Source organism: Hemitrygon akajei, chromosome 2, assembly GCF_048418815.1.
Source record: "Hemitrygon akajei chromosome 2, sHemAka1.3, whole genome shotgun sequence".
In the NCBI taxonomy this organism is placed as follows: Eukaryota; Metazoa; Chordata; class Chondrichthyes; order Myliobatiformes; family Dasyatidae; genus Hemitrygon; species Hemitrygon akajei.
The window spans coordinates 186,809,967-186,835,731 of NC_133125.1; the positions used below are offsets into that span (position 1 = coordinate 186,809,967).

At 56.3% G+C, this 25,765-nt stretch overlaps 1 protein-coding gene across 1 annotated transcript in view; it reads right to left on the reverse strand.

The window, feature by feature from the left end:
* The window catches only part of LOC140719149 (zinc-binding protein A33-like), a 193,157-nt gene that overhangs the window by 70,037 nt on the left and 97,355 nt on the right, over positions 1 to 25,765 (reverse strand). The window lies entirely within an intron of this gene.

Sequence of the window (25,765 nt, forward strand, 5' to 3'; positions counted from 1 at the left end):
CTGAGGATGGGTGGCGGATGATGAGGAGTCTGAGGTGACTGCGGACTGAGGAGTGGTGAGGGATGATGAGGAGTCTGAGGTGACTGTGGACTGAGGATGGGTGGCGGATGATGAGGAGTCTGAGGTGACTGCGGACTGAGGAGGGGTGAGGGATGATGAGCTGAGTCTGAGGTGACTGTGGACTGAGGAGGGGTGAGGGATGATGATGAGTCTGAGGTGACTGTGGACTGAGGCGGGGTGAGGGATGATGATACGAGTCTGAGGTGACTGTGGACTGAGGAGGGGTGAGGGATGATGATGAGTCTGAGGTGACTGTGGACTGAGGAGTGGTGAGGGATGATGAGGAGTCTGAGGTGACTGTGGACTGAGGATGGGTGGCGGATGATGAGGAGTCTGAGGTGACTGCGGACTGAGTAGGGGTGAGGGATGATGAGCTGAGTCTGAGGTGACTGCGGACTGAGGAAGGGAGAGGGATGATGAGGAGTCTGAGGTGACTGTGGACTGAGGATGGGTGGCGGATGATGAGGAGTCTGAGGTGACTGCGGACTGAGTAGGGGTGAGGGATGATGAGCTGAGTCTGAGGTGACTGTGGACTGAGGCGGGGTGAGGGATGATGATACGAGTCTGAGGTGACTGTGGACTGAGGAGGGGTGAGGGATGATGATGAGTCTGAGGTGACTGTGGACTGAGGCGGGGTGAGGGATGATGAGGCGAGTCTGAGGTGACTGTGGACTGAGGAGGGGTGAGGGATGATGAGGAGTCTGAGGTGAATGTGGACTGAGGAGGGGTGAGGGATGATGAGGAGTCTGAGGTGACTGTGGACTGAGGAGGGGTGAGGGATGATGAGGAGTCTGAGGTGACTGTGGACTGAGGAGGGGTGAGGGATGATGAGGAGTCTGAGGTGACTGTGGACTGAGGAGGCGTGAGGGATGATGAGGAGTCTGAGGTGACTGTGGACTGAGGAGAGGTGAGGGATGATGAGACGAGTCTGAGGTGACTGTGGACTGAGGAGGGGTGAGGGATGATGAGACGAGTCTGAGGTGACTGGACTGAGGAGGGTGAGCGATGATGAGGAGTCTGAGGTGACTGTGGACTGAGGAGAGGTGAGGGATGATGAGTCTGAGGTGACGACTGAGGAGGGGTGAGGGATGATGAGACGAGTCTGAGGTGACTGTGGACTGAGGAGGGGTGAGGGATGATGAGACGAGTCTGAGGTGACTGGACTGAGGAGGGTGAGCGATGATGAGGAGTCTGAGGTGACTGTGGACTGAGGAGAGGTGAGGGATGATGTATAGTCTCAGGTGACTGTGGACTGAGGAGTGGTGAGGGATGATGAGACGAGTCTGAGGTGACTGTGGACTGAGGAGGGGTGAGGGATGATGAGATGAGTCTGAGGTGACTGTGGACTGAGGAGGGGTGAGGGATGATGAGACGAGTGTGAGGTGACTGTGGACTGAGGAGGGGTGAGGGATGATGAGACGAGTCTGAGGTGACTGTGAACTGAGGAGGGGTGAGGGATGATGATGAGTCTGAGGTGACTGTGGACTGTGGCGGGGTGAGGGATGATGATACGAGTCTGAGGTGACTGTGGACTGAGGAGGGGTGAGGGATGATGAGACGTGTCTGAGGTGACTGTGGACTGAGGAGGGGTGAGGGATGATGAGGAGTCTGAGGAGACTGTGGACTGAGGAGGGGTGAGGGATGATGATACGAGTCTGAGGTGACTGTGGACTGAGGAGGGGTGAGGGATGATGATACGAGTCTGAGGTGACTGTGGACTGAGGAGGGGTGAGGGATGATGAGGAGTCTGAGGAGACTGTGGACTGAGGAGGGGTGAGGGATGATGAGGAGTCTGAGGAGACTGTGGACTGAGGAGGGGTGAGGGATGATGAGGAGTCTGAGGTGACTGTGGACTGAGGAGGGATGAGGGATGATGAGACGAGTCTGAGGTGACTGTGGACTGAGGAGGGTGAGCGATGATGAGACGTGTCTGAGGTGACTGGACTGAGGAGGGTGAGCGATGATGAGGAGTCTGAGGTGACTGGACTGAGGAGGGGTGAGGGATGATGAGACGAGTCTGAGGTGACTGGATTGAGGAGTGGTGAGGGATGATGAGACGAGTCTGAGGTGACTGTGGACTGAGGAGTGGTGAGGGATGATGAGACGAGTCTGAGGTGACTGTGGACTGAGGAGGTGTGAGTGATGATGAGGAGTCTGAGGTGACTGTGGACTGAGGAGGGATGAGGGATGATGAGACAAGTCTGAGGTGACTGTGGACTGAGGAGAGGTGAGGGATGATGAGAAGTCTGAGGTGACTGTGGACTGAGGAGGGTGAGCGATGGTGAGGAGTCTGAGGTGACTGTGGACTGAGGAGATGAGAGCGATGATGAGATGAGTCTGAGGTGACTGTGGACTGAGGAGGGGTGAGGGATGATGAGACGAGTCTGAGGTGACTGTGGACTGAGGAGGGATGAGGGAAGATGAGACGAGTCTGAGGTGACTGGACAGGAGCGGTGAGGGATGATGAGACGAGTCTGAGGTGACTGTGGACTGAGGAGGGGTGAGGGATGATGAGGAGTCTGAGGTGACTGTGGACTGAGGAGGGTGAGCGATGATGAGACAAGTCTGAGGTGACTGTGGACTGAGGAGGGATGAGGGATGATGAGACGAGTCTGAGGTGACAGTGGACGGAGGAGGGGTGAGGGATGATGAGACGAGTCTGAGGTGACTGGACTGAGGAGGGATGAGGGATGATGAGACAAGTCTGAGGTGACAGTGGACGGAGGAGGGGTGAGGGATGATGAGGAGTCGGAGGTGACTGTGGACTGAGGAAGGGTGAGGGATGATGTAGAGTCTGAGGTGACTGGACTGAGGAGGGGAGAGGGATGATGAGACGAGTCTGAGGTGACTGTGGACGGAGGAGGGGTGAGGGATGATGAGGAGTCGGAGGTGACTGTGGACTGAGGAGGGGTGAGGGATGATGAGACGAGTCTGAGGTGACTGTGGACTGAGGAGTGGTGAGGAATGATGTAGAGTCTGAGGTGACTGGACTGAGGAAGGGTGAGGGATGATGTAGAGTCTGAGGTGACTGGACTGAGGAAGGGAGAGGGATGATGAGACGAGTCTGAGGTGACTGTGGACTGAGGAAGGGTGAGGGATGATGTAGAGTCTGAGGTGACTGGACTGAGGAAGGGAGAGGGATGATGAGACGAGTCTGAGGTGACTGTGGACTGAGGAGCGGTGAGGGATGATGAGACGAGTCTGAGGTGACTGTGGACAGGAGGGGTGAGGGATGATGAGGAGTCTGAGGTGACTGTGGTCTGAGGAGGGTGAGCGATGATGAGACGTGTCTGAGGTGACTGTGGACTGAGGAGGGGTGAGGGATGATGAGGAGTCTGAGGTGATTGTGGACTGAGGAGGGATGAGGGTTGATGAGACAAGTCTGAGGTGACAGTGGACGGAGGAGGGGTGAGGGATGATGAGGAGTCGGAGGTGACTGTGGACTGAGGAAGGGTGAGGGATAATGTAGAGTCTGAGGTGACTGGACTGAGGAGGGGAGAGGGATGATGAGACGAGTCTGAGGTGACTGTGGACTGAGGAGGGATGAGGGTTGATGAGACAAGTCTGAGGTGACAGTGGACGGAGGAGGGGTGAGGGATGATGAGGAGTCGGAGGTGAATGTGGACTGAGGAAGAGTGAGGGATGTTGTAGAGTCTGAGGTGACTGGACTGAGGAGGGGAGAGGGATAATGAGACGAGTCTGAGGTGAATTTGGAGTGAGGAGGGGAGAGGGATGATGAGACCAGTCTGAGGTGACTGTGGACTGAAGAGGTGTGCGGGATAATGAGACGAGTCTGAGGTGAATTTGGAGTGAGGAGGGGAGAGGGATGATGAGACGAGTCTGAGGTGACTGTGGACTGAAGAGGTGTGAGTGATGATGAGACGTGTCTGAGGTGACTGTGGACTGAGGAGGGGTGAGGGATGATGAGGAGTCTGAGGTGATTGTGGACTGAGGAGGGGTGAGGGATGATGAGGAGTCTGAGGTGATTGTGGACTGAGGAGGGGAGAGGGATGATGAGGAGTCTGAGGTGACTGTGGACTGAGGAGGGGTGAGGGATGATGAGACGAGTCTGAGGTGACTGGACTGAGGTGGGGTGAGGGATGAGGAGTCTGAGGTGACTGTGGACTGAGGAGGGATGAGGGATGATGAGACGAGTCTGAGGTGACTGTGGACTGAGGAGGGGTGAGGGATGATGATGAGTCTGAGGTGACTGTGGACTGAGGAGGGGTGACGGATGATGAGACGAGTCTGAGGTGACTGTGGACTGAGGAAGGGTGAGGGATGTTGTAGAGTCTGAGGTGACTGGACTGAGGAGGGGAGAGGGATGATGGGACGAGTCTGAGGTGACTGTGGACTGAGGAAGGGTGAGGGATAATGAGACGAGTCTGAGGTGAATTTGGAGTGAGGAGGGGAGAGGGATGATGAGACCAGTCTGAGGTGACTGTGGACTGAAGAGGTGTGAGGGATAATGAGACGAGTCTGAGGTGAATTTGGAGTGAGGAGGGGAGAGGGATGATGAGACGAGTCTGAGGTGACTGTGGACTGAAGAGGTGTGAGTGATGATGAGACGTGTCTGAGGTGACTGTGGACTGAGGAGGGGTGAGGGATGATGAGGAGTCTGAGGTGATTGTGGACTGAGGAGGGGTGAGGGATGATGAGGAGTCTGAGGTGATTGTGGACTGAGGAGGGGAGAGGGATGATGAGGAGTCTGAGGTGACTGTGGACTGAGGAGGGGTGAGGGATGATGAGACGAGTCTGAGGTGACTGGACTGAGGTGGGGTGAGGGATGAGGAGTCTGAGGTGACTGTGGACTGAGGAGGGATGAGGGATGATGAGACGAGTCTGAGGTGACTGTGGACTGATGAGGGGTGAGGGATGATGATGAGTCTGAGGTGACTGTGGACTGAGGAGAGGTGACGGATGATGAGACGAGTCTGAGGTGACTGTGGACTGAGGAGCGGTGAGGGATGATGAGGAGTCTGAGGTGACTGTGGACTGAGGAGGGGTGAGGGATGATGAGACGAGTCTGAGGTGACTGGACTGAGGAGGGTGAGCGATGATGAGGAGTCTGAGGTGACTGTGGACTGAGGAGGGGTGAGGGATGATGATGAGTCTGAGGTGACTGTGGACTGAGGAGGGTGAGGGATGATGAGACGAGTCTGAGGTGACTGTGGACTGAGGAGGGGTGAGGGATGATGATACGAGTCTGAGGTGACTGTGGACTGAGGAGGGGTGAGGGATGATGAGACGAGTCTGAGGTGACTGTGGACTGAGGAGGGGTGAGGGATGATGAGGAGTCTGAGGTGACTGTGGACTGAGGAGGGGTGAGGGATGATGAGGAGTCTGAGGTGACTGTGGACTGAGGAGGGGTGAGGGATGATGAGGAGTCTGAGGTGACTGTGGACTGAGGAGGGGTGAGGGATGATGAGGAGTCTGAGGTGACTGTGGACTGAGGAGGGGTGAGGGATGATGAGACGAGTCTGAGGTGACTGTGGACTGAGGAGGGGTGAGCGATGATGAGGAGTCTGAGGTGACTGTGGACTGAGGAGGGGTGAGGGATGATGAGGAGTCTGAGGTGACTGTGGACTGAGGAGGGGTGAGGGATGATGAGATGAGTCTGAGGTGACTGTGGACTGAGGAGCGGTGAGGGATGATGATGAGTCTGAGGTGACTGTGGACTGAGGAGGTGTGAGGGATGATGAGACGAGTCTGAGGTGACTGTGGACTGAGGAGGGGTGAGGGATGATGAGGAGTCTGAGGTGACTGTGGACTGAGGAGGGGTGAGGGATGATGATGAGTCTGAGGTGACTGTGGACTGAGGTGGTGTGAGGGATGATGAGACGAGTCTGAGGTGACTGTGGACTGAGGAGGGGTGAGGGATGATGAGCTGAGTCTGAGGTGACTGTGGACTGAGGAGCGGTGAGGGATGATGATACGAGTCTGAGGTGACTGTGGACTGAGGAGGGGTGAGGGATGATGATGAGTCTGAGGTGACTGTGGACTGAGGCGGGGTGAGGGATGATGAGACGAGTCTGAGGTGACTGTGGACTGAGGAGGGCTGAGGGATGATGAGAGCAGTCTGAGGTGACTGGACTGAGGAGGGGTGAGGGATGATGAGACGAGTCTGAGGTGACTGTGGACTGAGGAGGGGTGAGGGATGATGAGGAGTCTGAGGTGACTGTGGACTGAGGAGGGGTGAGGGATGATGAGGAGTCTGAGGTGACTGTGGACTGATGAGGGGCGAGGGATGATGAGATGAGTCTGAGGTGACTGTGGACTGAGGAGAGCTGGCGGATGATGAGGAGTCTGAGGTGAATGTGGAGTGAGGAGTGGTGAGGGATGATGAGGAGTCTGAGGTGACTGTGGACTGAGGAGGGTGAGGAATGATGAGGAGTCTGAGGTGACTGTGGACTGAGGAGGGTGAGGAATGATGAGGAGTCTGAGGTGACTGTGGACTGAGGAGGGTGAGGGATGATGAGGAGTCTGAGGTGAATGTGGAGTGAGGAGTGGTGAGGGATGATGAGGAGTCTGAGGTGACTGTGGACTGAGGAGGGTGAGGAATGATGAGGAGTCTGAGGTGACTGTGGACTGAGGATGGGTGGCGGATGATGAGGAGTCTGAGGTGACTGCGGACTGAGGAGTGGTGAGGGATGATGAGGAGTCTGAGGTGACTGTGGACTGAGGATGGGTGGCGGATGATGAGGAGTCTGAGGTGACTGCGGACTGAGGAGGGGTGAGGGATGATGAGCTGAGTCTGAGGTGACTGTGGACTGAGGAGGGGTGAGGGATGATGATGAGTCTGAGGTGACTGTGGACTGAGGCGGGGTGAGGGATGATGATACGAGTCTGAGGTGACTGTGGACTGAGGAGGGGTGAGGGATGATGATGAGTCTGAGGTGACTGTGGACTGAGGCGGGGTGAGGGATGATGAGACGAGTCTGAGGTGACTGTGGACTGAGGAGGGGTGAGGGATGATGAGGAGTCTGAGGTGAATGTGGACTGAGGAGGGGTGAGGAATGATGAGGAGTCTGAGGTGACTGTGGACTGAGGAGGGGTGAGGGATGATGAGGAGTCTGAGGTGACTGTGGACTGAGGAGGGGTGAGGGATGATGAGGAGTCTGAGGTGACTGTGGACTGAGGAGAGGTGAGGGATGATGAGTCTGAGGTGACGACTGAGGAGGGGTGAGGGATGATGAGACGAGTCTGAGGTGACTGTGGACTGAGGAGGGGTGAGGGATGATGAGACGAGTCTGAGGTGACTGGACTGAGGAGGGTGAGCGATGATGAGGAGTCTGAGGTGACTGTGGACTGAGGAGAGGTGAGGGATGATGAGTCTGAGGTGACGACTGAGGAGGGGTGAGGGATGATGAGACGAGTCTGAGGTGACTGTGGACTGAGGAGGGGTGAGGGATGATGAGACGAGTCTGAGGTGACTGGACTGAGGAGGGTGAGCGATGATGAGGAGTCTGAGGTGACTGTGGACTGAGGAGAGGTGAGGGATGATGTATAGTCTCAGGTGACTGTGGACTGAGGAGTGGTGAGGGATGATGAGACGAGTCTGAGGTGACTGTGGACTGAGGAGGGGTGAGGGATGATGAGATGAGTCTGAGGTGACTGTGGACTGAGGAGGGGTGAGGGATGATGAGGAGTCTGAGGTGACTGTGGACTGAGGAGGGGTGAGGGATGATGAGGAGTCTGAGGTAACTGTGGACTGATGAGGGGCGAGGGATGATGAGATGAGTCTGAGGTGACTGTGGACTGAGGAGAGCTGGTGGATGATGAGGAGTCTGAGGTGAATGTGGAGTGAGGAGTGGTGAGGGATGATGAGGAGTCTGAGGTGACTGTGGACTGAGGAGGGTGAGGAATGATGAGGAGTCTGAGGTGACTGTGGACTGAGGAGGGTGAGGAATGATGAGGAGTCTGAGGTGACTGTGGACTGAGGAGGGTGAGGGATGATGAGGAGTCTGAGGTGAATGTGGAGTGAGGAGTGGTGAGGGATGATGAGGAGTCTGAGGTGACTGTGGACTGAGGAGGGTGAGGAATGATGAGGAGTCTGAGGTGACTGTGGACTGAGGATGGGTGGCGGATGATGAGGAGTCTGAGGTGACTGCGGACTGAGGAGTGGTGAGGGATGATGAGGAGTCTGAGGTGACTGTGGACTGAGGATGGGTGGCGGATGATGAGGAGTCTGAGGTGACTGCGGACTGAGGAGGGGTGAGGGATGATGAGCTGAGTCTGAGGTGACTGTGGACTGAGGAGGGGTGAGGGATGATGATGAGTCTGAGGTGACTGTGGACTGAGGCGGGGTGAGGGATGATGATACGAGTCTGAGGTGACTGTGGACTGAGGAGGGGTGAGGGATGATGAGGAGTCTGAGGTGACTGTGGACTGAGGAGGGGTGAGGGATGATGAGACGAGTCTGAGGTGACTGGACTGAGGAGGGTGAGCGATGATGAGGAGTCTGAGGTGACTGTGGACTGAGGAGGGGTGAGGGATGATGATGAGTCTGAGGTGACTGTGGACTGAGGAGGGTGAGGGATGATGAGACGAGTCTGAGGTGACTGTGGACTGAGGAGGGGTGAGGGATGATGATACGAGTCTGAGGTGACTGTGGACTGAGGAGGGGTGAGGGATGATGAGACGAGTCTGAGGTGACTGTGGACTGAGGAGGGGTGAGGGATGATGAGGAGTCTGAGGTGACTGTGGACTGAGGAGGGGTGAGGGATGATGAGGAGTCTGAGGTGACTGTGGACTGAGGAGGGGTGAGGGATGATGAGGAGTCTGAGGTGACTGTGGACTGAGGAGGGGTGAGGGATGATGAGGAGTCTGAGGTGACTGTGGACTGAGGAGGGGTGAGGGATGATGAGACGAGTCTGAGGTGACTGTGGACTGAGGAGGGGTGAGCGATGATGAGGAGTCTGAGGTGACTGTGGACTGAGGAGGGGTGAGGGATGATGAGGAGTCTGAGGTGACTGTGGACTGAGGAGGGGTGAGGGATGATGAGATGAGTCTGAGGTGACTGTGGACTGAGGAGCGGTGAGGGATGATGATGAGTCTGAGGTGACTGTGGACTGAGGAGGTGTGAGGGATGATGAGACGAGTCTGAGGTGACTGTGGACTGAGGAGGGGTGAGGGATGATGAGGAGTCTGAGGTGACTGTGGACTGAGGAGGGGTGAGGGATGATGATGAGTCTGAGGTGACTGTGGACTGAGGTGGTGTGAGGGATGATGAGACGAGTCTGAGGTGACTGTGGACTGAGGAGGGGTGAGGGATGATGAGCTGAGTCTGAGGTGACTGTGGACTGAGGAGCGGTGAGGGATGATGATACGAGTCTGAGGTGACTGTGGACTGAGGAGGGGTGAGGGATGATGATGAGTCTGAGGTGACTGTGGACTGAGGCGGGGTGAGGGATGATGAGACGAGTCTGAGGTGACTGTGGACTGAGGAGGGCTGAGGGATGATGAGAGCAGTCTGAGGTGACTGGACTGAGGAGGGGTGAGGGATGATGAGACGAGTCTGAGGTGACTGTGGACTGAGGAGGGGTGAGGGATGATGAGGAGTCTGAGGTGACTGTGGACTGAGGAGGGGTGAGGGATGATGAGGAGTCTGAGGTGACTGTGGACTGATGAGGGGCGAGGGATGATGAGATGAGTCTGAGGTGACTGTGGACTGAGGAGAGCTGGCGGATGATGAGGAGTCTGAGGTGAATGTGGAGTGAGGAGTGGTGAGGGATGATGAGGAGTCTGAGGTGACTGTGGACTGAGGAGGGTGAGGAATGATGAGGAGTCTGAGGTGACTGTGGACTGAGGAGGGTGAGGAATGATGAGGAGTCTGAGGTGACTGTGGACTGAGGAGGGTGAGGGATGATGAGGAGTCTGAGGTGAATGTGGAGTGAGGAGTGGTGAGGGATGATGAGGAGTCTGAGGTGACTGTGGACTGAGGAGGGTGAGGAATGATGAGGAGTCTGAGGTGACTGTGGACTGAGGATGGGTGGCGGATGATGAGGAGTCTGAGGTGACTGCGGACTGAGGAGTGGTGAGGGATGATGAGGAGTCTGAGGTGACTGTGGACTGAGGATGGGTGGCGGATGATGAGGAGTCTGAGGTGACTGCGGACTGAGGAGGGGTGAGGGATGATGAGCTGAGTCTGAGGTGACTGTGGACTGAGGAGGGGTGAGGGATGATGATGAGTCTGAGGTGACTGTGGACTGAGGCGGGGTGAGGGATGATGATACGAGTCTGAGGTGACTGTGGACTGAGGAGGGGTGAGGGATGATGATGAGTCTGAGGTGACTGTGGACTGAGGCGGGGTGAGGGATGATGAGACGAGTCTGAGGTGACTGTGGACTGAGGAGGGGTGAGGGATGATGAGGAGTCTGAGGTGAATGTGGACTGAGGAGGGGTGAGGAATGATGAGGAGTCTGAGGTGACTGTGGACTGAGGAGGGGTGAGGGATGATGAGGAGTCTGAGGTGACTGTGGACTGAGGAGGGGTGAGGGATGATGAGGAGTCTGAGGTGACTGTGGACTGAGGAGAGGTGAGGGATGATGAGTCTGAGGTGACGACTGAGGAGGGGTGAGGGATGATGAGACGAGTCTGAGGTGACTGTGGACTGAGGAGGGGTGAGGGATGATGAGACGAGTCTGAGGTGACTGGACTGAGGAGGGTGAGCGATGATGAGGAGTCTGAGGTGACTGTGGACTGAGGAGAGGTGAGGGATGATGAGTCTGAGGTGACGACTGAGGAGGGGTGAGGGATGATGAGACGAGTCTGAGGTGACTGTGGACTGAGGAGGGGTGAGGGATGATGAGACGAGTCTGAGGTGACTGGACTGAGGAGGGTGAGCGATGATGAGGAGTCTGAGGTGACTGTGGACTGAGGAGAGGTGAGGGATGATGTATAGTCTCAGGTGACTGTGGACTGAGGAGTGGTGAGGGATGATGAGACGAGTCTGAGGTGACTGTGGACTGAGGAGGGGTGAGGGATGATGAGATGAGTCTGAGGTGACTGTGGACTGAGGAGGGTTGAGGGATGATGAGGAGTCTGAGGTGACTGTGGACTGAGGAGGGGTGAGGGATGATGAGGAGTCTGAGGTAACTGTGGACTGATGAGGGGCGAGGGATGATGAGATGAGTCTGAGGTGACTGTGGACTGAGGAGAGCTGGTGGATGATGAGGAGTCTGAGGTGAATGTGGAGTGAGGAGTGGTGAGGGATGATGAGGAGTCTGAGGTGACTGTGGACTGAGGAGGGTGAGGAATGATGAGGAGTCTGAGGTGACTGTGGACTGAGGAGGGTGAGGAATGATGAGGAGTCTGAGGTGACTGTGGACTGAGGAGGGTGAGGGATGATGAGGAGTCTGAGGTGAATGTGGAGTGAGGAGTGGTGAGGGATGATGAGGAGTCTGAGGTGACTGTGGACTGAGGAGGGTGAGGAATGATGAGGAGTCTGAGGTGACTGTGGACTGAGGATGGGTGGCGGATGATGAGGAGTCTGAGGTGACTGCGGACTGAGGAGTGGTGAGGGATGATGAGGAGTCTGAGGTGACTGTGGACTGAGGATGGGTGGCGGATGATGAGGAGTCTGAGGTGACTGCGGACTGAGGAGGGGTGAGGGATGATGAGCTGAGTCTGAGGTGACTGTGGACTGAGGAGGGGTGAGGGATGATGATGAGTCTGAGGTGACTGTGGACTGAGGCGGGGTGAGGGATGATGATACGAGTCTGAGGTGACTGTGGACTGAGGAGGGGTGAGGGATGATGATGAGTCTGAGGTGACTGTGGACTGAGGCGGGGTGAGGGATGATGAGACGAGTCTGAGGTGACTGTGGACTGAGGAGGGGTGAGGGATGATGAGGAGTCTGAGGTGAATGTGGACTGAGGAGGGGTGAGGAATGATGAGGAGTCTGAGGTGACTGTGGACTGAGGAGGGGTGAGGGATGATGAGGAGTCTGAGGTGACTGTGGACTGAGGAGGGGTGAGGGATGATGAGGAGTCTGAGGTGACTGTGGACTGAGGAGAGGTGAGGGATGATGAGTCTGAGGTGACGACTGAGGAGGGGTGAGGGATGATGAGACGAGTCTGAGGTGACTGTGGACTGAGGAGGGGTGAGGGATGATGAGACGAGTCTGAGGTGACTGGACTGAGGAGGGTGAGCGATGATGAGGAGTCTGAGGTGACTGTGGACTGAGGAGAGGTGAGGGATGATGTATAGTCTCAGGTGACTGTGGACTGAGGAGTGGTGAGGGATGATGAGACGAGTCTGAGGTGACTGTGGACTGAGGAGGGGTGAGGGATGATGAGATGAGTCTGAGGTGACTGTGGACTGAGGAGGGGTGAGGGATGATGAGACGAGTGTGAGGTGACTGTGGACTGAGGAGGGGTGAGGGATGATGAGACGAGTCTGAGGTGACTGGACTGAGGAGGGGTGAGGGATGATGAGACGAGTCTGAGGTGACTGTGGACTGAGGAGGTGTGAGTGATGATGAGACGAGTCTGAGGTGACTGGACTGAGGAGGGTGAGCGATGATGAGGAGTCTGAGGTGACTGGACTGAGGAGTGGTGAGGGATGATGAGACGAGTCTGAGGTGACTGTGAACTGAGGAGGGGTGAGGGATGATGATGAGTCTGAGGTGACTGTGGACTGTGGCGGGGTGAGGGATGATGAGGAGTCTGAGGAGACTGTGGACTGAGGAGGGGTGAGGGATGATGAGACGTGTCTGAGGTGACTGTGGACTGAGGAGGGGTGAGGGATGATGAGGAGTCTGAGGAGACTGTGGACTGAGGAGGGGTGAGGGATGATGATACGAGTCTGAGGTGACTGTGGACTGAGGAGGGGTGAGGGATGATGATACGAGTCTGAGGTGACTGTGGACTGAGGAGGGGTGAGGGATGATGAGGAGTCTGAGGAGACTGTGGACTGAGGAGGGGTGAGGGATGATGAGGAGTCTGAGGAGACTGTGGACTGAGGAGGGGTGAGGGATGATGAGGAGTCTGAGGTGACTGTGGACTGAGGAGGGATGAGGGATGATGAGACGAGTCTGAGGTGACTGTGGACTGAGGAGGGTGAGCGATGATGAGACGTGTCTGAGGTGACTGGACTGAGGAGGGTGAGAGATGATGAGGAGTCTGAGGTGACTGGACTGAGGAGGGGTGAGGGATGATGAGACGAGTCTGAGGTGACTGGATTGAGGAGTGGTGAGGGATGATGAGACGAGTCTGAGGTGACTGTGGACTGAGGAGTGGTGAGGGATGATGAGACGAGTCTGAGGTGACTGTGGACTGAGGAGGTGTGAGTGATGATGAGGAGTCTGAGGTGACTGTGGACTGAGGAGGGATGAGGGATGATGAGACAAGTCTGAGGTGACTGTGGACTGAGGAGAGGTGAGGGATGATGAGGAGTCTGAGGTGACTGTGGACTGAGGAGGGTGAGCGATGATGAGGAGTCTGAGGTGACTGTGGACTGAGGAGATGAGAGCGATGATGAGATGAGTCTGAGGTGACTGTGGACTGAGGAGGGGTGAGGGATGATGAGACGAGTCTGAGGTGACTGTGGACTGAGGAGGGATGAGGGAAGATGAGACGAGTCTGAGGTGACTGGACAGGAGCGGTGAGGGATGATGAGACGAGTCTGATGTGACTGTGGACTGAGGAGGGGTGAGGGATGATGAGGAGTCTGAGGTGACTGTGGACTGAGGAGGGTGAGCGATGATGAGACAAGTCTGAGGTGACTGTGGACTGAGGAGGGATGAGGGATGATGAGACGAGTCTGAGGTGACAGTGGACGGAGGAGGGGTGAGGGATGATGAGACGAGTCTGAGGTGACTGTGGACTGAGGAGGGATGAGGGATGATGAGACAAGTCTGAGGTGACAGTGGACGGAGGAGGGGTGAGGGATGATGAGGAGTCGGAGGTGACTGTGGACTGAGGAAGGGTGAGGGATGATGTAGAATCTGAGGTGACTGGACTGAGGAGGGGAGAGGGATGATGAGACGAGTCTGAGGTGACTGTGGACGGAGGAGGGGTGAGGGATGATGAGGAGTCGGAGGTGACTGTGGACTGAGGAGGGGTGAGGGATGATGAGACGAGTCTGAGGTGACTGTGGACTGAGGAGTGGTGAGGAATGATGTAGAGTCTGAGGTGACTGGACTGAGGAGGGGAGAGGGATGATGAGACGAGTCTGAGGTGACTGCGGAGTGAGGAAGGGTGAGGGATGATGTAGAGTCTGAGGTGACTGGACTGAGGAAGGGAGAGGGATGATGAGACGAGTCTGAGGTGACTGTGGACTGAGGATCGGTGAGGGATGATGAGACGAGTCTGAGGTGACTGTGGACAGGAGGGGTGAGGGATGATGAGGAGTCTGAGGTGACTGTGGACTGAGGAGGGTGAGCGATGATGAGACAAGTCTGAGGTGACTGGGCGGAGGAGGGGTGAGGGATGATGAGACGAGTCTGAGGTGACTGTGGACTGAGGAGGGATGAGGGTTGATGAGACAAGTCTGAGGTGACAGTGGACGGAGGAGGGGTGAGGGATAATGAGGAGTCGGAGGTGACTGTGGACTGAGGAAGGGTGAGGGATGATGTAGAGTCTGAGGTGACTGGACTGAGGAGGGGAGAGGGATGATGAGACGAGTCTGAGGTGACTGTGGACTGAGGAGGGATGAGGGTTGATGAGACGAGTCTGAGGTGACTGTGGACTGAGGAGGGGTGACGGATGATGAGACGAGTCTGAGGTGACTGTGGACTGAGGAAGGGTGAGGGATGTTGTAGAGTCTGAGGTGACTGGACTGAGGAGGGGAGAGGGATGATGGGACGAGTCTGAGGTGACTGTGGACTGAGGAAGGGTGAGGGATAATGAGACGAGTCTGAGGTGAATTTGGAGTGAGGAGGGGAGAGGGATGATGAGACCAGTCTGAGGTGACTGTGGACTGAAGAGGTGTGAGGGATAATGAGACGAGTCTGAGGTGAATTTGGAGTGAGGAGGGGAGAGGGATGATGAGACGAGTCTGAGGTGACTGTGGACTGAAGAGGTGTGAGTGATGATGAGACGTGTCTGAGGTGACTGTGGACTGAGGAGGGGTGAGGGATGATGAGGAGTCTGAGGTGATTGTGGACTGAGGAGGGGTGAGGGATGATGAGGAGTCTGAGGTGATTGTGGACTGAGGAGGGGAGAGGGATGATGAGGAGTCTGAGGTGACTGTGGACTGAGGAGGGGTGAGGGATGATGAGACGAGTCTGAGGTGACTGGACTGAGGTGGGGTGAGGGATGAGGAGTCTGAGGTGACTGTGGACTGAGGAGGGATGAGGGATGATGAGACGAGTCTGAGGTGACTGTGGACTGAGGAGGGGTGAGGGATGATGATGAGTCTGAGGTGACTGTGGACTGAGGAGGGGTGACGGATGATGAGACGAGTCTGAGGTGACTGTGGACTGAGGAGCGGTGAGGGATGATGAGGAGTCTGAGGTGACTGTGGACTGAGGAGGGGTGAGGGATGATGAGACGAGTCTGAGGTGACTGTGGACTGAGGAGGGGTGAGGGATGATGACACGAGTCTGAGGTGACTGTGTACTGAGGAGGGGTGAGGGATGATGAGGAGTCTGAGGAGACTGTGGACTGAGGAGGGGTGAGGGATGATGAGGAGTCTGAGGAGACTGTGGACTGAGGAGGGGGGAGGGATGATGAGGAGTCTGAGGTGACTGTGGACTGAGGAGGGATGAGGGATGATGAGACGAGTCTGAGGTGACTGTGGACTGAGGAGGGATGAGGGAAGATGAGACGAGTCTGAGGTGACTGGACAGGAGCGGTGAGGGATGATGAGACGAGTCTGATGTGACTGTGGACTGAGGAGGGGTGAGGGATGATGAGGAGTCTGAGGTGACTGTGGACTGAGGAGGGTGAGCGATGATGAGACAAGTCTGAGGTGACTGTGGACTGAGGAGGGATGAGGGATGATGAGACGAGTCTGAGGTGACAGTGGACGGAGGAGGGGTGAGGGATGATGAGACGAGTCTGAGGTGACTGTGGACTGAGGAGGGATGAGGGATGATGAGACAAGTCTGAGGTGACAGTGGACGGAGGAGGGGTGAGGGATGATGAGGAGTCGGAGGTGACTGTGGACTGAGGAGGGGTGAGGGATGATGAGACGAGTCTGAGGTGACTGGACTGAGGAGGGTGAGCGATGATGAGGAGTCTGAGGTGACTGTGGACTGAGGAGAGGTGAGGGATGATGTATAGTCTCAGGTGACTGTGGACTGAGGAGTGGTGAGGGATGATGAGACGAGTCTGAGGTGACTGTGGACTGAGGAGGGGTGAGGGATGATGAGATGAGTCTGAGGTGACTGTGGACTGAGGAGGGGTGAGGGATGATGAGACGAGTGTGAGGTGACTGTGGACTGAGGAGGGGTGAGGGATGATGAGACGAGTCTGAGGTGACTGGACTGAGGAGGGGTGAGGGATGATGAGACGAGTCTGAGGTGACTGTGGACTGAGGAGGTGTGAGTGATGATGAGACGAGTCTGAGGTGACTGGACTGAGGAGGGTGAGCGATGATGAGGAGTCTGAGGTGACTGGACTGAGGAGTGGTGAGGGATGATGAGACGAGTCTGAGGTGACTGTGAACTGAGGAGGGGTGAGGGATGATGATGAGTCTGAGGTGACTGTGGACTGTGGCGGGGTGAGGGATGATGATACGAGTCTGAGGTGACTGTGGACTGAGGAGGGGTGAGGGATGATGAGACGTGTCTGAGGTGACTGTGGACTGAGGAGGGGTGAGGGATGATGAGGAGTCTGAGGAGACTGTGGACTGAGGAGGGGTGAGGGATGATGATACGAGTCTGAGGTGACTGTGGACTGAGGAGGGGTGAGGGATGATGACACGAGTCTGAGGTGACTGTGTACTGAGGAGGGGTGAGGGATGATGAGGAGTCTGAGGAGACTGTGGACTGAGGAGGGGTGAGGGATGATGAGGAGTCTGAGGAGACTGTGGACTGAGGAGGGGGGAGGGATGATGAGGAGTCTGAGGTGACTGTGGACTGAGGAGGGATGAGGGATGATGAGACGAGTCTGAGGTGACTGTGGACTGAGGAGGGATGAGGGAAGATGAGACGAGTCTGAGGTGACTGGACAGGAGCGGTGAGGGATGATGAGACGAGTCTGATGTGACTGTGGACTGAGGAGGGGTGAGGGATGATGAGGAGTCTGAGGTGACTGTGGACTGAGGAGGGTGAGCGATGATGAGACAAGTCTGAGGTGACTGTGGACTGAGGAGGGATGAGGGATGATGAGACGAGTCTGAGGTGACAGTGGACGGAGGAGGGGTGAGGGATGATGAGACGAGTCTGAGGTGACTGTGGACTGAGGAGGGATGAGGGATGATGAGACAAGTCTGAGGTGACAGTGGACGGAGGAGGGGTGAGGGATGATGAGGAGTCGGAGGTGACTGTGGACTGAGGAAGGGTGAGGGATGATGTAGAATCTGAGGTGACTGGACTGAGGAGGGGAGAGGGATGATGAGACGAGTCTGAGGTGACTGTGGACTGAGGAGGGGTGAGGGATGATGATGAGTCTGAGGTGACTGTGGACTGAGGCGGGGTGAGGGATGATGAGACGAGTCTGAGGTGACTGTGGACTGAGGAGGGGTGAGGGATGATGAGGAGTCTGAGGTGAATGTGGACTGAGGAGGGGTGAGGGATGATGAGGAGTCTGAGGTGACTGTGGACTGAGGAGGGGTGAGGGATGATGAGGAGTCTGAGGTGACTGTGGACTGAGGAGGGGTGAGGGATGATGAGGAGTCTGAGGTGACTGTGGACTGAGGAGAGGTGAGGGATGATGAGTCTGAGGTGACGACTGAGGAGGGGTGAGGGATGATGAGACGAGTCTGAGGTGACTGTGGACTGAGGAGGGGTGAGGGATGATGAGACGAGTCTGAGGTGACTGGACTGAGGAGGGTGAGCGATGATGAGGAGTCTGAGGTGACTGTGGACTGAGGAGAGGTGAGGGATGATGAGTCTGAGGTGACGACTGAGGAGGGGTGAGGGATGATGAGACGAGTCTGAGGTGACTGTGGACTGAGGAGGGGTGAGGGATGATGAGACGAGTCTGAGGTGACTGGACTGAGGAGGGTGAGCGATGATGAGGAGTCTGAGGTGACTGTGGACTGAGGAGAGGTGAGGGATGATGTATAGTCTCAGGTGACTGTGGACTGAGGAGTGGTGAGGGATGATGAGACGAGTCTGAGGTGACTGTGGACTGAGGAGGGGTGAGGGATGATGAGATGAGTCTGAGGTGACTGTGGACTGAGGAGGGGTGAGGGATGATGAGACGAGTGTGAGGTGACTGTGGACTGAGGAGGGGTGAGGGATGATGAGACGAGTCTGAGGTGACTGGACTGAGGAGGGGTGAGGGATGATGAGACGAGTCTGAGGTGACTGTGGACTGAGGAGATGTGAGTGATGATGAGACGAGTCTGAGGTGACTGGACTGAGGAGGGTGAGCGATGATGAGGAGTCTGAGGTGACTGGACTGAGGAGTGGTGAGGGATGATGAGACGAGTCTGAGGTGACTGTGAACTGAGGAGGGGTGAGGGATGATGATGAGTCTGAGGTGACTGTGGACTGTGGCGGGGTGAGGGATGATGATACGAGTCTGAGGTGACTGTGGACTGAGGAGGGGTGAGGGATGATGAGACGTGTCTGAGGTGACTGTGGACTGAGGAGGGGTGAGGGATGATGAGGAGTCTGAGGAGACTGTGGACTGAGGAGGGGTGAGGGATGATGATACGAGTCTGAGGTGACTGTGGACTGAGGAGGGGTGAGGGATGATGACACGAGTCTGAGGTGACTGTGTACTGAGGAGGGGTGAGGGATGATGAGGAGTCTGAGGAGACTGTGGACTGAGGAGGGGTGAGGGATGATGAGGAGTCTGAGGAGACTGTGGACTGAGGAGGGGGGAGGGATGATGAGGAGTCTGAGGTGACTGTGGACTGAGGAGGGATGAGGGATGATGAGACGAGTCTGAGGTGACTGTGGACTGAGGAGGGATGAGGGAAGATGAGACGAGTCTGAGGTGACTGGACAGGAGCGGTGAGGGATGATGAGACGAGTCTGATGTGACTGTGGACTGAGGAGGGGTGAGGGATGATGAGGAGTCTGAGGTGACTGTGGACTGAGGAGGGTGAGCGATGATGAGACAAGTCTGAGGTGACTGTGGACTGAGGAGGGATGAGGGATGATGAGACGAGTCTGAGGTGACAGTGGACGGAGGAGGGGTGAGGGATGATGAGACGAGTCTGAGGTGACTGTGGACTGAGGAGGGATGAGGGATGATGAGACAAGTCTGAGGTGACAGTGGACGGAGGAGGGGTGAGGGATGATGAGGAGTCGGAGGTGACTGTGGACTGAGGAAGGGTGAGGGATGATGTAGAATCTGAGGTGACTGGACTGAGGAGGGGAGAGGGATGATGAGACGAGTCTGAGGTGACTGTGGACGGAGGAGGGGTGAGGGATGATGAGGAGTCGGAGGTGACTGTGGACTGAGGAGGGGTGAGGGATGATGAGACGAGTCTGAGGTGACTGTGGACTGAGGAGTGGTGAGGAATGATGTAGAGTCTGAGGTGACTGGACTGAGGAGGGGAGAGGGATGATGAGACGAGTCTGAGGTGACTGCGGAGTGAGGAAGGGTGAGGGATGATGTAGAGTCTGAGGTGACTGGACTGAGGAAGGGAGAGGGATGATGAGACGAGTCTGAGGTGACTGTGGACTGAGGATCGGTGAGGGATGATGAGACGAGTCTGAGGTGACTGTGGACAGGAGGGGTGAGGGATGATGAGGAGTCTGAGGTGACTGTGGACTGAGGAGGGTGAGCGATGATGAGACAAGTCTGAGGTGACTGGGCGGAGGAGGGGTGAGGGATGATGAGACGAGTCTGAGGTGACTGTGGACTGAGGAGGGATGAGGGTTGATGAGACAAGTCTGAGGTGACAGTGGACGGAGGAGGGGTGAGGGATGATGAGGAGTCGGAGGTGACTGTGGACTGAGGAAGGGTGAGGGATGATGTAGAGTCTGAGGTGACTGGACTGAGGAGGGGAGAGGGATGATGAGACGAGTCTGAGGTGACTGTGGACTGAGGAGGGATGAGGGTTGATGAGACGAGTCTGAGGTGACTGTGGACTGAGGAGGGGTGACGGATGATGAGACGAGTCTGAGGTGACTGTGGACTGAGGAAGGGTGAGGGATGTTGTAGAGTCTGAGGTGACTGGACTGAGGAGGGGAGAGGGATGATGGGACGAGTCTGAGGTGACTGTGGACTGAGGAAGGGTGAGGGATAATGAGACGAGTCTGAGGTGAATTTGGAGTGAGGAGGGGAGAGGGATGATGAGACCAGTCTGAGGTGACTGTGGACTGAAGAGGTGTGAGGGATAATGAGACGAGTCTGAGGTGAATTTGGAGTGAGGAGGGGAGAGGGATGATGAGACGAGTCTGAGGTGACTGTGGACTGAAGAGGTGTGAGTGATGATGAGACGTGTCTGAGGTGACTGTGGACTGAGGAGGGGTGAGGGATGATGAGGAGTCTGAGGTGATTGTGGACTGAGGAGGGGTGAGGGATGATGAGGAGTCTGAGGTGATTGTGGACTGAGGAGGGGAGAGGGATGATGAGGAGTCTGAGGTGACTGTGGACTGAGGAGGGGTGAGGGATGATGAGACGAGTCTGAGGTGACTGGACTGAGGTGGGGTGAGGGATGAGGAGTCTGAGGTGACTGTGGACTGAGGAGGGATGAGGGATGATGAGACGAGTCTGAGGTGACTGTGGACTGAGGAGGGGTGAGGGATGATGATGAGTCTGAGGTGACTGTGGACTGAGGAGGGGTGACGGATGATGAGACGAGTCTGAGGTGACTGTGGACTGAGGAGCGGTGAGGGATGATGAGGAGTCTGAGGTGACTGTGGACTGAGGAGGGGTGAGGGATGATGAGACGAGTCTGAGGTGACTGGACTGAGGAGGGTGAGCGATGATGAGGAGTCTGAGGTGACTGGACTGAGGAGGGGTGAGGGATGATGAGACGAGTCTGAGGTGACTGGACTGAGGAGGGGTGAGGGATGATGAGACGAGTCTGAGGTGACTGTGGACTGAGGAGGTGTGAGTGATGATGAGACGAGTCTGAGGTGACTGGACTGAGGAGGATGTGCGATGATGAGCTGAGTCTGAGGTGACTGTGGACTGAGGAGGGGTGAGGGATGATGATGAGTCTGAGGTGACTGTGGACTGAGGCGGGGTGAGGGATGATGATACGAGTCTGAGGTGACTGTGGACTGAGGAGGGGTGAGGGATGATGATGAGTCTGAGGTGACTGTGGACTGAGGCGGGGTGAGGGATGATGAGACGAGTCTGAGGTGACTGTGGACTGAGGAGGGGTGAGGGATGATGAGGAGTCTGAGGTGAATGTGGACTGAGGAGGGGTGAGGGATGATGAGGAGTCTGAGGTGACTGTGGACTGAGGAGGGGTGAGGGATGATGAGGAGTCTGAGGTGACTGTGGACAGAGGAGGGGTGAGGGATGATGAGGAGTCTGAGGTGACTGTGGACTGAGGAGAGGTGAGGGATGATGAGTCTGAGGTGACGACTGAGGAGGGGTGAGGGATGATGAGACGAGTCTGAGGTGACTGTGGACTGAGGAGGGGTGAGGGATGATGAGACGAGTCTGAGGTGACTGGACTGAGGAGGGTGAGCGATGATGAGGAGTCTGAGGTGACTGTGGACTGAGGAGAGGTGAGGGATGATGAGTCTGAGGTGACGACTGAGGAGGGGTGAGGGATGATGAGACGAGTCTGAGGTGACTGTGGACTGAGGAGGGGTGAGGGATGATGAGACGAGTCTGAGGTGACTGGACTGAGGAGGGTGAGCGATGATGAGGAGTCTGAGGTGACTGTGGACTGAGGAGAGGTGAGGGATGATGTATAGTCTCAGGTGACTGTGGACTGAGGAGTGGTGAGGGATGATGAGACGAGTCTGAGGTGACTGTGGACTGAGGAGGGGTGAGGGATGATGAGATGAGTCTGAGGTGACTGTGGACTGAGGAGGGGTGAGGGATGATGAGACGAGTGTGAGGTGACTGTGGACTGAGGAGGGGTGAGGGATGATGAGACGAGTCTGAGGTGACTGGACTGAGGAGGGGTGAGGGATGATGAGACGAGTCTGAGGTGACTGTGGACTGAGGAGGTGTGAGTGATGATGAGACGAGTCTGAGGTGACTGGACTGAGGAGGGTGAGCGATGATGAGGAGTCTGAGGTGACTGGACTGAGGAGTGGTGAGGGATGATGAGACGAGTCTGAGGTGACTGTGAACTGAGGAGGGGTGAGGGATGATGATGAGTCTGAGGTGACTGTGGACTGTGGCGGGGTGAGGGATGATGATACGAGTCTGAGGTGACTGTGGACTGAGGAGGGGTGAGGGATGATGAGACGTGTCTGAGGTGACTGTGGACTGAGGAGGGGTGAGGGATGATGAGGAGTCTGAGGAGACTGTGGACTGAGGAGGGGTGAGGGATGATGATACGAGTCTGAGGTGACTGTGGACTGAGGAGGGGTGAGGGATGATGACACGAGTCTGAGGTGACTGTGTACTGAGGAGGGGTGAGGGATGATGAGGAGTCTGAGGAGACTGTGGACTGAGGAGGGGTGAGGGATGATGAGGAGTCTGAGGAGACTGTGGACTGAGGAGGGGGGAGGGATGATGAGGAGTCTGAGGTGACTGTGGACTGAGGAGGGATGAGGGATGATGAGACGAGTCTGAGGTGACTGTGGACTGAGGAGGGTGAGCGATGATGAGACGTGTCTGAGGTGACTGGACTGAGGAGGGTGAGCGATGATGAGGAGTCTGAGGTGACTGGACTGAGGAGGGGTGAGGGATGATGAGACGAGTCTGAGGTGACTGGATTGAGGAGTGGTGAGGGATGATGAGACGAGTCTGAGGTGACTGTGGACTGAGGAGTGGTGAGGGATGATGAGACGAGTCTGAGGTGACTGTGGACTGAGGAGAGGTGAGGGATGATGAGGAGTCTGAGGTGACTGTGGACTGAGGAGGGTGAGCGATGATGAGGAGTCTGAGGTGACTGTGGACTGAGGAGATGAGAGCGATGATGAGATGAGTCTGAGGTGACTGTGGACTGAGGAGGGGTGAGGGATGATGAGACGAGTCTGAGGTGACTGGACAGGAGCGGTGAGGGATGATGAGACGAGTCTGAGGTGACTGTGGACTGAGGAGGGGTGAGGGATGATGAGGAGTCTGAGGTGACTGTGGACTGAGGAGGGGTGAGGGATGATGAGGAGTCTGAGGTGACTGTGGACTGAGGAGGGGTGAGGGATGATGAGACGAGTCTGAGGTGACTGTGGACTGAGGAGGGGAGAGGGATGATGGGGAGTCTGAGGTGACTGTGGACTGAGGAGGGTGAGCGATGATGAGACAAGTCTGAGGTGACTGTGGACTGAGGAGGGGTGGGGGATGATGAGACGAGTCTGAGGTGACAGTGGACGGAGGAGGGGTGAGGGATGATGAGACGAGTCTGAGGTGACTGGACTGAGGAGGGATGAGGGATGATGAGACAAGTCTGAGGTGACAGTGGACGGAGGAGGGGTGAGGGATGATGAGGAGTCGGAGGTGACTGTGGACTGAGGAAGGGTGAGGGATGATGTAGAGTCTGAGGTGACTGGACTGAGGAGGGGAGAGGGATGATGAGACGAGTCTGAGGTGACTGTGGACGGAGGAGGGGTGAGGGATGATGAGGAGTCGGAGGTGACTGTGGACTGAGGAGGGGTGAGGGATGATGAGACGAGTCTGAGGTGACTGTGGACTGAGGAGTGGTGAGGAATGATGTAGAGTCTGAGGTGACTGGACTGAGGAGGGGAGAGGGATGATGAGACGAGTCTGAGGTGACTGTGGACTGAGGAAGGGTGAGGGATGATGTAGAGTCTGAGGTGACTGGACTGAGGAAGGGAGAGGGATGATGAGACGAGTCTGAGGTGACTGTGGACTGAGGAGCGGTGAGGGATGATGAGACGAGTCTGAGGTGACTGTGGACAGGAGGGGTGAGGGATGATGAGGAGTCTGAGGTGACTGTGGACTGAGGAGGGTGAGCGATGATGAGACAAGTCTGAGGTGACTGGGCGGAGGAGGGGTGAGGGATGATGAGACGAGTCTGAGGTGACTGTGGACTGAGGAGGGATGAGGGTTGATGAGACAAGTCTGAGGTGACAGTGGACGGAGGAGGGGTGAGGGATGATGAGGAGTCGGAGGTGACTGTGGACTGAGGAAGGGTGAGGGATGATGTAGAGTCTGAGGTGACTGGACTGAGGAGGGGAGAGGGATGATGAGACGAGTCTGAGGTGACTGTGGACTGAGGAGGGATGAGGGTTGATGAGACAAGTCTGAGGTGACAGTGGACGGAGGAGGGGTGAGGGATGATGAGGAGTCGGAGGTGACTGTGGACTGAGGAAGGGTGAGGGATGTTGTAGAGTCTGAGGTGACTGGACTGAGGAGGGGAGAGGGATGATGGGACGAGTCTGAGGTGACTGTGGACTGAGGAAGGGTGAGGGATAATGAAACGAGTCTGAGGTGAATTTGGAGTGAGGAGGGGAGAGGGATGATGAGACCAGTCTGAGGTGACTGTGGACTGAAGAGGTGTGAGGGATAATGAGACGAGTCTGAGGTGAATTTGGAGTGAGGAGGGGAGAGGGATGATGAGACGAGTCTGAGGTGACTGTGGACTGAAGAGGTGTGAGTGATGATGAGACGTGTCTGAGGTGACTGTGGACTGAGGAGGGGTGAGGGATGATGAGGAGTCTGAGGTGATTGTGGACTGAGGAGGGGTGAGGGATGATGAGGAGTCTGAGGTGATTGTGGACTGAGGAGGGGAGAGGGATGATGAGGAGTCTGAGGTGACTGTGGACTGAGGAGGGGTGAGGGATGATGAGACGAGTCTGAGGTGACTGGACTGAGGTGGGGTGAGGGATGAGGAGTCTGAGGTGACTGTGGACTGAGGAGGGATGAGGGATGATGAGACGAGTCTGAGGTGACTGTGGACTGAGGAGTGGTGAGGGATGATGATGAGTCTGAGGTGACTGTGGACTGAGGAGGGGTGACGGATGATGAGACGAGTCTGAGGTGACTGTGGACTGAGGAAGGGTGAGGGATGTTGTAGAGTCTGAGGTGACTGGACTGAGGAGGGGAGAGGGATGATGGGACGAGTCTGAGGTGACTGTGGACTGAGGAAGGGTGAGGGATAATGAGACGAGTCTGAGGTGAATTTGGAGTGAGGAGGGGAGAGGGATGATGAGACCAGTCTGAGGTGACTGTGGACTGAAGAGGTGTGAGGGATAATGAGACGAGTCTGAGGTGAATTTGGAGTGAGGAGGGGAGAGGGATGATGAGACGAGTCTGAGGTGACTGTGGACTGAAGAGGTGTGAGTGATGATGAGACGTGTCTGAGGTGACTGTGGACTGAGGAGGGGTGAGGGATGATGAGGAGTCTGAGGTGATTGTGGACTGAGGAGGGGTGAGGGATGATGAGGAGTCTGAGGTGATTGTGGACTGAGGAGGGGAGAGGGATGATGAGGAGTCTGAGGTGACTGTGGACTGAGGAGGGGTGAGGGATGATGAGACGAGTCTGAGGTGACTGGACTGAGGAGGGGTGAGGGATGATGAGACGAGTCTGAGGTGAC